Here is a 14102-nt window from a genome sequence, read left to right as displayed (position 1 = left end):
TCGTCACCTCCATAGACGAGAAACATATCCTTAGTCCTCTTCAGGTACTTCAGGATATTCTTGACCGCTGTCCAGTGTTCCTTGCCGGGATTACTTTGGTACCTTCCTACCAAACTTACGGCAAGGTTTACATCAGGTCTGGTACACAGCATGGCATACATAATAGACCCTATGGCCGAGGCATAGGGGATGACACTCATCTCTTCTATATCTTCTGCCGTGGTCGGGCATTGAGCCGTGCTCAATTGCACACCTTGCAATACAGGCAAGAACCCCTTCTTGGACTGATCCATACTGAACTTCTTCAATATCTTGTCAAGGTATGTACTCTGTGAAAGACCAATGAGGCGTCTTGATCTATCTCTATAGATCTTGATGCCTAATATATAAGCAGCTTCTCCAAGGTCCTTCATTGAAAAACATTTATTCAAATAGGCCTTTATACTTTCCAAGAATTCTATATCATTTCCCATCAATAATATGTCATCCACATATAATATGAGAAATGCTACAGAGCTCCCACTCACTTTCTTGTAAACACAGGCTTCTCCATAAGTCTGTGTAAACCCAAACGCTTTGATCATCTCATCAAAGCGAATGTTCCAACTCCGAGATGCTTGCACCAGCCCATAGATTGAGCGCTGGAGCTTGCATACTTTGTTAGCATTCTTAGGATCGACAAAACCTTCCGGCTGCATCATATACAACTCTTCCTTAAGGAAGCCGTTAAGGAATGCCGTTTTGACGTCCATCTGCCATATCTCATAATCATAGTATGCGGCAATTGCTAACATGATTCGGACGGACTTCAGCTTCGCTACGGGTGAGAAAGTCTCATCGTAGTCAACCCCTTGAACTTGTCGATAACCCTTAGCGACAAGTCGAGCTTTGTAGATGGTCACATTACCATCTGCGTCCGTCTTCTTCTTAAAGATCCATTTGTTTTCTATGGCTCGCCGCTCATCGGGCAAGTCAGTCAAAGTCCATACTTTGTTTTCATACATGGATTCTATCTCGGATTTCATGGCTTCTAGCCATTTGTCGGAATCCGGGCCCGCCATCGCTTCTTCATAGTTCAAAGGTTCACCGTTGTCTAACAACATGATTTCCAGGACAGGGTTGCCGTACCACTCTGGTGCGGAACGTGTCCTTGTGGACCTACGAAGTTCAGTGGCAACTTGATCCGAAGCTTCATGATCATCATCATTAACTTCCTCCCCCGTCGGTGTAGGCACCACAGGAACATTTTCCCGCGCTGCGCTATTTTCCGACTCGGAAGGGGTGACTATCACCTCATCAAGTTCCACTTTCCTCCCACTCAATTCTTTCGAGAGAAACTCCTTCTCTAGAAAGGACCCGTTCTTGGCAACGAAGATCTTGCCTTCGGATCTGAGGTAGAAGGTGTACCCAATAGTTTCCTTAGGGTATCCTATGAAGACGCATTTTTCCGATTTGGGTTCGAGCTTTTCAGGTTGAAGTTTCTTGACATAAGCATCGCATCCCCAAACTTTTAGAAACGACAGCTTAGGTTTCTTCCCAAACCATAATTCATACGGTGTCGTCTCAACGGATTTAGACGGTGCCCTATTTAAAGTGAATGCGGCAGTCTCTAAAGCATAACCCCAAAATGAGAGCGGTAAATCGGTAAGAGACATCATAGATCACACCATATCCAATAGAGTGCGATTACGACGTTCGGACACACCATTTCTCTGAGGTGTTCCAGGCGGCGTGAGTTGTGAAACTATTCCACATTTCCTTAAGTGTGTACCAAATTCGTGACTTAAATATTCTCCACCACGATCTGATCGTAAGAATTTTATTTTCCTGTCACGTTGATTCTCAACCTCACTCTGAAATTCCTTGAACTTTTCAAAGGTTTCAGACTTGTGTTTCATTAGGTAGACATACCCATATCTACTTAAATCATCAGTGAGAGTGAGAACATAACGATATCCTCCGCGAGCCTCAACACTCATTGGACCGCACACATCGGTATGTATGATTTCCAATAAGTTGGTTGCTCGCTCCATTGTTCCGGAGAATGGAGTCTTGGTCATCTTACCCATGAGGCATGGTTCGCACGTGTCAAATGATTCGTAATCAAGAGACTCCAAAAGTCCATCTGCATGGAGCTTCTTCATGCGCTTGACACCAATGTGACCAAGGCGGCAGTGCCACAAGTATGTGGGACTATCGTTATCAACTTTGCATCTTTTGGTATTCACACTATGAACATGTGTAGCATCACGTTCGAGATTCATCAAGAATAAACCATTGACCAGCGGGGCATGACCATAAAACATATCTCTCAAATAAATAGAACAACCATTATTCTCAGATTTAAATGAGTAGCCATCTCGAATTAAACGAGATCCAGATACAATGTTCATGCTCAAAGCTGGCACTAAATAACAATTATTGAGGTTTATAACTAATCCCGTGGGTAGATGCAGAGGTAGCGTGCCGACGGCGATCACATCGACCTTGGAACCATTCCCGACGCGCATCGTCACCTCGTCTTTTGCCAGTCTCCGTTTATTCCGTAGTTCCTGATTTGAGTTACAAATATGAGCAACCGCACCGGTATCAAATACCCAGGAGCTACTACGAGTACTGGTAAGGTACACATCAATTACTTGTATATCACATATACCTTGGGTGTTGCCGGCCTTCTTCTTGTCCGCTAAATATTTGGGGCAGTTCCGCTTCCAGTGACCACTTCCCTTGCAATAAAAGCACTCAGTCTCGGGCTTGGGTCCATTCTTTGACTTCTTCCCGGTAACCGGCTTACCGGGCGCGGCAACCGCCTTGCCGTCCTTCTTGAAGTTCTTCTTACCCTTGCCCTTCTTGAACTTAGTGGTTTTATTCACCATCAACACTTGATGTTCTTTTCTGATCTCTACCTCAGCTGATTTCAGCATTGAATACACCTCGGGAATGGTCTTTTCCATCCCCTGCATATTGTAGTTCATCACAAAGCTCTTGTAGCTTGGTGGAAGCGACTGGAGGATTCTGTCAATGACCGCGTCATCCGGGAGATTAACTCCCAGCTGAGACAAGCGGTTGTGCAACCCAGACATTCTGAGTATGTGCTCACTAACAGAACTGTTCTCCTCCATTTTACAGCTGAAGAACTTGTCGGAGACATCATATCTCTCGACCCGGGCATGAGCTTGAAAAACCAGTTTCAGCTCCTCGAACATCTCATATGCTCCATGTTTCTCAAAACGCTTTTGGAGACCCGGTTCTAAGCTGTAAAGCATGCCGCACTGAACGAGGGAGTAATCATCAGCACGCTGCTGCCAAGCGTTCATAACGTCTTGGTTCTCAGGGATTGGTGCTTCACCTAGCGGTGCTTCTAAGACATAATCTTTCTTGGCTGCTATGAGGATGATCCTCAGGTTCCGGACCCAGTCCGTATAGTTGCTGCCATCATCTTTCAGCTTGGTTTTCTCTAGGAACGCGTTGAAATTGAGGACAACGTGGGCCATTTGATCTACAATACATAGTGTAAAGATTTTTAGACTAAGTTCATGATAATTAAGTTCATATAATCAAATTATTTAATGAACTCCCACTCAGATAGACATCCCTCTAGTTATCTAAGTGAAACATGATCCGAACTCAACTAGGCCGTGTCCGATCATCACGTGAGACGGACTAGTCAAGATCGGTGAACATCTCCATGTTGATCGTATCTTCTATACGACTCATGCTCGACCTTTCGGTCCTCCGTGTTCCGAGGCCATGTCTGTACATGCTAGGCTCGTCAAGTCAACCTAAGTGTATTGCGTGTGTTCCGAGGCCATGTCTGTACATGCTAGGCTCGTCAACACCCGTTGTATGCGAACGTAAGAATCTATCACACCCGATCATCACGTGGTGCTTCGAAACGACGAACCTTCGCAACGGTGCACAGTTAGGGTGAACACTTTCTTGAAATTATTATAAGGGATCATCCTACTTGCTACCGTCGTACTAAGCAAATAAGATGCAAAAACATGATAAACATCACATGCAATCAAATAGTGACATGATATGGCCAATATCATCATGCTCCTTTGATCTCCATCTTCGGGGCACCATGATCATCTTCGTCACCGGCATGACACCATGATCTCCATCATCATGATCTCCATCATTGTGTCTTCATGAAGTTGTCACGCCAACGATTACTTCTACTTCTATGGCTAACCGTTTAGCAACAAAGTAAAGTAAATTACATGGCGTTATTCAATGACACGCAGGTCATGCAAAATAATAAAGACAACTCCTATGGCTCCTGCCGGTTGTCATACTCATCGACATGCAAGTCGTGATTCCTATTACAAGAATATGATCAATCTCATACATCACATATATCATTCATCACATCTTCTGGCCATATCATATCACATATATCACTTGCTGCAAAAACAAGTTAGACGTCCTCTAATTGTTGTTGCAAGTTTTTACGTGGTTTGTAGGTTTCTAGCAAGAACGATTTCTTACCTACGTATGACCACAACGTGATTTGCCAATTTCTATTTACCCTTCATAAGGACCCTTTTCATCGAATCCGTTCCGACTAAAGTAGGAGAGACAGACACCCGCTAGCCACCTTATGCAACTAGTGCATGTCAGTCGGTGGAACCTGTCTCACGTAAGCGTACGTGTAAGGTCGGTCCGGGCCGCTTCATCCTACAATGCCGCCGAAACAAGAAACGACTAGTAGCGGCAAGAAGAATTGGCAACATCAACGCCCACAACTTCTTTGTGTTCTACTCGTGCATAGTAACTACGCATAGGCCTGGCTCATGATGCCACTGTTGGGAATCGTAGCATAATTTAAAATTTTCCTACGCTCACCAAGATGCATCTATGGAGTCTACTAGCAACGAGGGGAAAGGAGTGGATCTACATACCCTTGTAGATCGCGAGCGGAAGCGTTCCAATGAACGTGGATGACGGAGTCGTACTCGCCGTGATCCAAATCACCGATGACCGAGTGCCGAACGGACGGCACCTCCGCGTTCAACACACGTACGGTGCAGCGACGTCTCCTCCTTTCTTGATCCAGCAAGGGGGGAGGAGAGGTTGATGGAGATCCAACAGCACGACGGCGTGGTGGTGGATGTAGCGGCTCTCCGGCAGGCCTTCGCCGAGCTTCTGCGCGCGAGAGAGAGGTGTTGCAGGGGAGGAGGGAGGCGCCAAAGGCTGTAGTGTGCTGCCCTCCCTCCCCCCCCCCTTTATATAGGCCCCCAAGGGGGGTGCGCAGCCCTTGGAGATGGGATCTCCAAGGGGGGGGCGGCGGCCAAGGGGGAAGGGGTTGCCTTGCCCCCCAAGGCAAGGGGAAACTCCCCCCCCCTAGGGTTCCCAACCCTAGGCGCATGGGGGGGAGGCCCAAAGTGGCGCCCCAGCCCATTAGGGGCTGGTTCCCCTCCACTTTCAGCCCACGGGGCCCTCCGGGACAGGTGGCCCCACCCGGTGGACCCCCGGGACCCTTCCGGTGGTCCCGGTACAATACCGATAACCCCCGAAACTTTCCCGGTGGCCAAAACTGGACTTCCTATATATAATTCTTCACCTCCGGACCATTCCGGAACCTCTCGTGACGTCCGGGATCTCATCCGGGACTCCGAACAACTTTCGGGTTTCCGCATACATATATCTCTACAACCCTAGCGTCACCGGACCTTAAGTGTGTAGACCCTACGGGTTCGGGAGACATGCAGACATGACCGAGACGCCTCTCCGGTCAATAACCAACAGCGGGATCTGGATACCCATGTTGGCTCCCACATGTTCCACGATGATATCATCGGGTGAACCACGGTGTCGAGGATTCAATCAATCCGTATGCAATTCCCTTTGTCAATCGGTATGTTACTTGCCCGAGATTCGATCGTCGGTATCCCAATACCTTGTTCAATCTCGTTACCGGCAAGTCTCTTTACTCGTACCGCAATGCATGATCCCGTGACTAACGCCTTAGTCACATTGAGCTCATTATGATGATGCATTACCGAGTGGGCCCAGAGATACCTCTCCGTTTACACGGAGTGACAAATCCCAGTCTCGATCCGTGCCAACCCAACAGACACTTTCGGAGATACCCGTAATACACCTTTATAGTCACCCAGTTACGTTGTGACGTTTGGCACACCCAAAGCACTCCTACGGTATCCGGGAGTTGCACGATCTCATGGTCTAAGGAAAAGATACTTGACATTGGAAAAGCTCTAGCAAACGAAACTACACGATCTTTTATGCTATGCTTAAGTTGGGTCTTGTCCATCACATCATTCTCCTAATGATGTGATCCCGTTATCAATGACATCCTATGTCCATAGTCAGGAAACCATGACTATCTGTTGATCAACGAGCTAGTCAACTAGAGGCTTACTAGGGACAGGTTGTGGTCTATGTATTCACACATGTATTACGATTTCCGGACAATACAATTATAGCATGAATAAAAGACTATTATCATGAACACAGAAATATAATAATAACCATTTATTATTGCCTCTAGGGCATATTTCCAACAAAGATTATGTGTAATGTTACAATTAAAGATGTAAGAGAAGTGTAAATAATAAGACCTCGTCGAAATTGTGGTTTTAGACCATATTTCGAGGGGGGGAATGGAAGTCTCATTTAATATGAGATATCACGTTCACTTCTCCTACTTAGCTCAAAATATGTATGTTAATTCTCCAATTAAAGATAGAACCAACAAGAAGTCTTGGTTGGAGAATGTATGAAAATCATATACTAATGCCAATTATCTAATTAAGATGCAACAAGTCTTATTTAGAAGAATGGATAAAAAAATACTCCTTTTATTACGTTAATGTATACTTAATCCCTTATGAGCATTATGAAGCACACATGAATGTTAAAGTGAAGCTTGCTTGTCTAATGACCATCATGATGTAACATGTTGATTACATATATGACCAACGTCATTTATAATCATATGTCGCACTTCACTCAAATGGCAAGTTTGTCAGTATCACGTGGCTCGTGGTTATATTTTTGACTATCGTCATTTATAATCATTTGTCACAATTCATTAGGTTCTTTTCCATCTTCAGCCCAACGGTGTTGTGGTTTAGAACTTAAATGATTATTATCAAGATATTGGATATGTTTTCCATTTTTCAAATAAAGTGATCATCATGGACTCGAGCATATGAACATGAATCTTAAGGATAACTCCAGTAGATCTTTGTTCATACGCATCAGGTAAGTTGTGAAGAAATGCATATTGCAATACTCAATGTTGAGACTTAACGATTTCCGTGTGATTCATAATGTGTGTGAATGATCATCTTAGAGGCTTGTGTGATAATGAGCTCTAATGATGTATGGAACTCAATGGAGTTTCCTCAGTGAGTCGTTTTGACGCTTGTGTTATTATTATAACATACTCTTGTGTTGACTAAGTTAAGAATGTAAGTATGACTTAACCGTAAGGTTTCGTCAAATAGGTGAAGTTAACACAAGGCATGTTGCCCCAAGAAATTCAATTATGAAATAAGAAGAGCGTTGGGACACTCATACCATAAAACCAGGGGGAGTAAGTATACTATCTTGAGAAGATGAATATTTTTGGTGGGCCAAGATTTTCTATCTTCTATTTATGACATAAAGAATCTTGGTCATGCCCTCTACTTTGTTTGTATCGAGTTTAGCCAAGATGTAGGTCCAAAAGGGGTATAAGTTTTATTTATGACGACATACATCGATAGAGTACGAAAGAAAATATTATATGGTAGTACTCTTATCGCACCTGCTACTAAAGTCAAGGGCAATAAAGATGGACATTTTAGTGTCCAAGGAACCATTATGAAATGATCAGATAATGCCGGTTCCTTATGCTTCAGCTGTCAGAAGCAATATGTGTATTCAAGTATGAACATGCCCTTGTTTGTGATCGGGATAATTGCTAAATATACAAGTCCAGAAATGGACCACTGGAAAAGCCACCAAATGTCCTGCAGATATGCAAGACAATAAAGTTTACATGCTCACTAATAAGAAGTCTAATAACTTCGATATCCTGAGATATTCAGACATTGTTTCTGCGAGATGTGTGGATCTTAAAGTTTCCACGCTATGTTACATCCTCACTCTCGCACATGGAGCTATATTGTGGAAAAGCTCTATAATGACACTGATGGCATTGGAAATAATGCACTTACTTATGTGGCTGTTAAGAGGCTATTGGGCAGGTTGTATGTGAAGAAGTTTTATTCCCGGAATTATGGTTGTAGACAGCATTTGTAACCACCTACTGCAATATGAACACGCAGTTTTCTATGCGAGTAACAACAAGTTAAATGGTTTTGCCAAGACCATAGACAATATGTTTCATGTTGTGAAAGATAGAATCCAGGACCAAACATATGATGTTTGATTTATATAAGTTTTGCGGTTCCGCATATTAAAGGCTTACCACCCATTTTATGATTATGTTGCCGGCATCGGTTCAGAAAGCCTTTTGATCCTGGAAAATAGGACCGTCGAATAAACCAACTCCCATAAAGTAAAATGTTATCCATTTGAGATAGAATGATATAGTATAAGTATTGAGGTTTAATGGCACATCATTGGCCATTGCAACACCTTACTTTGCCATATTATTTCTATTAAGAGTGGGCTTATGATGTCTGTTAGCCTTACGATCAAGGGGGAGAATGTTGGAATTGATCTCGGCTAACAACCGAGAGAAAAGTTGGGGTATGGCCCACCATACCTCTCTCACGCACGCACTGTGATCGAGGGTGCAAACAACTTATTGGTTTCGGTCCCTGTTCCCTAGCCCCACGTATAAAAGAGAGGTACTTCCTCTCCTGTATGGGTGATCCATCACGTACAGGTAAGTTTTACCATGACCTCAACTACCGATCCTAAAAAAGGGGAGCTAAGGGGATCAGAAGGCCGTTTCCTCCTCTGGCCGCCGCAAGGCTGTGCCGGCGGCTTCCTGCTGCCACCGGCGAAGCTCCTGGATGAGCTGCTGCCTCTCCACGACTACATCACCGCGGTGCCACTGCTGTTGCTCATCGTCGCCACTGGAGTTCATGGGCTATGTTGTGCCTGCAACGAGAAAGCCTGTAAGATCTCACGAACCTCTCTGTTAATCATATGTTGGTGATCTAATGCTAGGCAAATGATCCTATTACAATAATCTTAAAGTATTATTTATAACACCCAATGCTTTCCATTTCCATGAATTGTTTATCGGAACTAGACAAAAATACAGTGAGTGGCATTCTCTATTAGGGTAGTAAGACGAAAAATTAGGCTAGTCCACTAGTGGCAAGTGAGAAGGAGGAAGATACTATATACGAGAATTATTGATACGGACATCTTTCTTTCTTTTTTTCACGGGTGATACGGACATCTTTCATTATGTGGTAGCAATGTGACGTAGGTGAGCAGGCACACTTTCTCGAAAAGAAAAGTATGGCCGAATTCTGAAGTTTTTGTCATTGCAGAAGATATTGAATAATTATTTGTTGGACAAAGTATTTTAGTTACTCCAGTAGTACACACAAATACAAATAAAATTAGTTCTCCAAATATTTAAAATATTTAGGTCACAATATTGCAGAAACAATTACCACTAATGGGCCAAAAATGCATACAACTGAGGAGCAGGCCGCCCGTCACCAGCCACTGGCAACAGCTACCATGGGCACATTATTTTGCATGCCAATGAGGGACACCTATGCTCGACATCTCACTGGTATTTTGTTTCAAGATATAGGGGAAAAAATCTGAATTCCAACACATTCGTAGAAATCACCTCGGCACATTACTTAAACCACCTTAGCACATGTAAAAGAAAAACCCCAGCACAACATCAAAACGTGAGGTTGATTTGACCGACTTTTAATCAAATTGGCAAGACGGTAGCACCATCCAGTTGATCACCTGTCGTTAGCACAATTTCGACGGAAGCCCTGTCCTCGTTGCATATCCAGTGACCACAGAGGGCTAGGCAATTGATTTTTTTTCCTTCCCAAAAAACAGGGCAAAGGGTCAGTCACTTGTTGCGTTGGTTCACACCGTGGGCTTGATTGGACCAAACAATGCACATGTGCCTTTTTAGCATTTTCTTTTGTGAGGCAATCGGTTTTTTAACCATTTGTGTTACTTTTTTTACCTCGGCATTTGTGTTGCTAAATTTACCAACTGACTTTTTTTAGATCAATCGACGAACATTTGGTTTTGGGCTCTTCCCCACCTCCTATTTGGCGCGTCAGGAACCGTTTAAGGAAAATTCGTACAACGCACACACACCCCTTCCTTTCCAGGTTTTGGGAAGCTCCCAGAAGTTTCCTGGCCCGGTTTTGGGAAGCTTTTGTCTGATTTTTCTTTTTCGGACTGGTTGCGTTTGGTTTTATTCAGTTTTTTCTTATTTCTTTCCCATTTGTTTTTCCATTTTCTTCCTTTTCACTCAAATGAGTGAAACTTTTTTCAATTCGAGAACTTTTATCAAATTAGTGTACTTTTTCAAATTCATCAACTTTTTCGCAAAACACCGTGAAGTCTTTTTCAAATCCATGATTTTTTTAAGACGTGAACTTTTTTCAAATTTTACGAACTATTATTCAAATCTATTAACTTTTAAAAAATGATGAATTTCTTAAATCCATTAAGGCAAGGAAATTCAACTTATGCTCCTAAGAACTGATGTGTAGCTAACTCACAAAGGTCTCTGCTATTAAAAAAATGCTTACGTCCTAGATGCATGCATATGTAAAATATCGGGTACCAAACCAATATAGGATATTGTGGAGGATTCTAGATTTCATGTACTTAGTTACTCCCTCTAATCCAAATAATAAGTGTCGCAATTTTACATCAAAATTTGAACTAAAACCACGACACTTATTTTGGATCAGAGGGAGTATATGTCTTCTTGTAAGTAAGAGGAGATTGTAAAAGAAGAAAAACCCGTTTGTAGGGTGTGAAGATTCTATGAATATATATAATTTTGGGTTGATGTGGGTAATAGAGAACTAGAGATATGATATTGCCGACTCATGAATGAACGGTAGACACACCACATGGAAGTAACATGTACTATATTATTTCTCGCAGAAAAACATGTACTGTATTATGATCATGAACGGATGATATTCAACAATAATAAAATGTAAAAGAAGCTTGGTGCCACACTATTGTAGATGTCTTCACTGAGCTAGCTCAGCGATCTCTAAAATCTCAATATTTCAAAACTAAATTTTCGTGTCTGTCTATATGTCAGAGATGGAACACATGATTCCATAAATCACATCGGCGCAGAAAACTTGCTAGCCCACTGAATTTTTACATCTGCAGGAAGGTACTCAAACCATAGCTTACGAAGAACCGATTTACGGAGATGAAACACCTGATGCTCGGCTATGGCTGTTTGGGTTGAGTGAGACATTATCTAGTGAGGAAGTTTGTCAAGGTGCTGGTAACTTTATGGGCAATATGGTATGCAAGGAGGCGCGCAATTCATGAACATGAATTTCAATGTCCTATGTCCTATCTCTACTCACCTCTCTATCCACTGCTATACTGAGGAGATTACTGCGCTCCAGGTGCAGCGGAAAGCTAAGTGGACAGTGGATGCCTCCATGTGTTGATCACCTGAAGATAAATGTCGATGGGGTAGTGGCAAAAGCACAGAGCAAGGGAGCACTTGCAGTTGTCTGCCGTGATGCACTCGGGAAGTTCCGGGGGCTTTGGCAGTAGCTTTCGAGGGCATCGTCGATGCAGAGACTTTGGAACCTTTTGCTTGCAGATAAGCTCTAGGTTCGGGAGAGGACCTGGGCCTGGAGAAGATACACGTCGCATCTGACTGTTTGAGAGTTGTCTGGGAACTGGACGCACCGCAAAACCTTGGAGGACATTGCATGGTGTTCAACGAGATCCGAGCGAAGCAATGCTTTTATAGACTGCAAGTTCTTTTTTGAACAATGCGAATGCAATGGGGAAGCACATAGGCTAGCTCGTATGGCTACATCTTTGGATATAGGCCGTCATGTGTGATTTGATTTGCCACCTGAACATCTGTGTATCCCTGTAAACATTGAATCTATGTAATAAAGAGGCGTTGTGATTCTCAAAAAAAAATGACGAATAGCTTGACTAACCTTTCCAACCCAATCATGGTTTTGCTCGGGGATTGTGATGATGCGGGTACAAGTTCAGTGTTCAAAACTAGACATGTGTTTTTCATGTTGTTTTGCATGCTCTACTAGGGAATATATGAATGTATTTGCAAAAGTCTGGCCTGCATGTACAGATGGCTAAGAAATGCAAAGACAGAGAACTATTGAATGTAGAGAAACCTCTAGTGCCAGCATTTGCAGGTCAAATTAGTACATTTGAATACCACTGACATTTCAACTGGCACTTGTGGGATGTATGGCTATGGGAAATGCCCGTTAGAATCAAACCACCGTATGTACTTGTACCGTTGTATGTTACAGTGTGCTGGTGTGTGATAATTAAGATACCAATCGACCGGGTTCGTTTCATGCTAGCTACTAAGCCAGCCATAGGAGGATAATCAGGCCAGGTTCAGCTAGCTTGCAGTGACTTAGATTCTGAATTCTGGAGGGATTGTAACCCTGGACTCCCTTCAGATACAAAGGGGAGTATTGATGCTATTCAAGTTGGTATAATAGAAGGATTCACCGAACCAAGTGACGCGAAGTGCGAGATGGTACCCAAGAAGTTCCCAATACCTTCCATTTCTATGAGTAGTTTTTATCAGAACCAAGCGTATAAATACAGTGTGTGGCATTCTCTATTAGGATGGTAAGACGAAACACTGGGTTAAGGGCATGTGAGGAGGAGGAGGATATATATGAGAACTATTGACAGGTACAGGTAGTAGGTACTCTATCTCAAACAATATATATATATATATGTATATGCCTGAATTCCAAAATTTCAGTCCAAACTAATTGTTTGTTGATCAAAGTATTTCCAGTTAATTTTTTGCACCTATTTTTAGTTATATTATTGTAGTAATACACACAAATACAAATAAAATTTAAAGTTTTTAGGGACATTCAAAATATTTCGGTAATACCATTACAAATGCAGTTAGAAGTGACGGGCCCAAAACGCCTACCAACGACGAGCATGGCGCCCATCACTCGCCAGTGGCAACGCCAAATCATTTACGGGCACATTAATTTACGTGCCATGAAGGGGCACATATACTCAGCCTCTCACTAGTATTTTCTCCAAGTTATATTGTTTTGAACTCATATTTTGCACATTTACAAAAATCACTAAAACCACCTCTACACACTTACAAAAAACATCTTAGCACAATGTCATTGAATTGACAATAGGACAATCAAGTTGAATTGATCGTGACTAGCATGATTTCAACAGAAGCCCTGTCATTACCGCATATACAGTGAGTCAGTGACCATAGAAGACTAGCCTACCATTTTTTTCCTTCCCAGAAAACAACAGGGCAATACGCATGCATTATTAATATTATTGACTTTTTTTAGGGGAGCATTTGTCTTTTTACGGCGAGCGCTTTTTACCATTTGGTTACATTTTTTTTCCGTACCCTGCACTTGGTTTGGGCTTAGGAGTTTTTGACAATTGGTTTGGGCTTTCGGTGGAGTCAATTTTTTTTCCTCGCAACCTCCTGATGTTTTTTTTTTTTGAGAAACTCGCAGCCTCCTGATGGAAACAAAAGAAACGCCCACACCCGGCCCAGAAGTAGCCTGTTCCGGAGGGCTCCCGTACCTCCACGACCAGAACGTTTTGGAAACGTGGAATTCCAGACATCTCGGGTCCCTGTCTGACGCCCGTGTGCGTCAAGAAGCATTGGCTTCGCACAGGGTCCATCCAACTGGGCCAGCCCATTTGCAGTCAAATAGAAAAACGTAATGCTGGAACACTGTAGCGGAATGGTACTGTACCATTCGGTTCACTGTAGCACCGTGTCTCGTTTTTTATTTTCGATTTTTTTGAACATATGAATATATATGCGGAAAAAACTTCAAATACACATTGAACTTTTTTAATGTATGTTGAACAATTTTCAAATATGTCTTGAACATTTTGTAATGTACGGT

Source organism: Aegilops tauschii, chromosome 7, assembly GCF_002575655.3.
Source record: "Aegilops tauschii subsp. strangulata cultivar AL8/78 chromosome 7, Aet v6.0, whole genome shotgun sequence".
NCBI lineage: Eukaryota > Viridiplantae > Streptophyta > Magnoliopsida > Poales > Poaceae > Aegilops > Aegilops tauschii.
The sequence above is the reverse complement of the archived record's forward strand: the minus strand, read 5'-3'. Positions refer to the sequence as shown.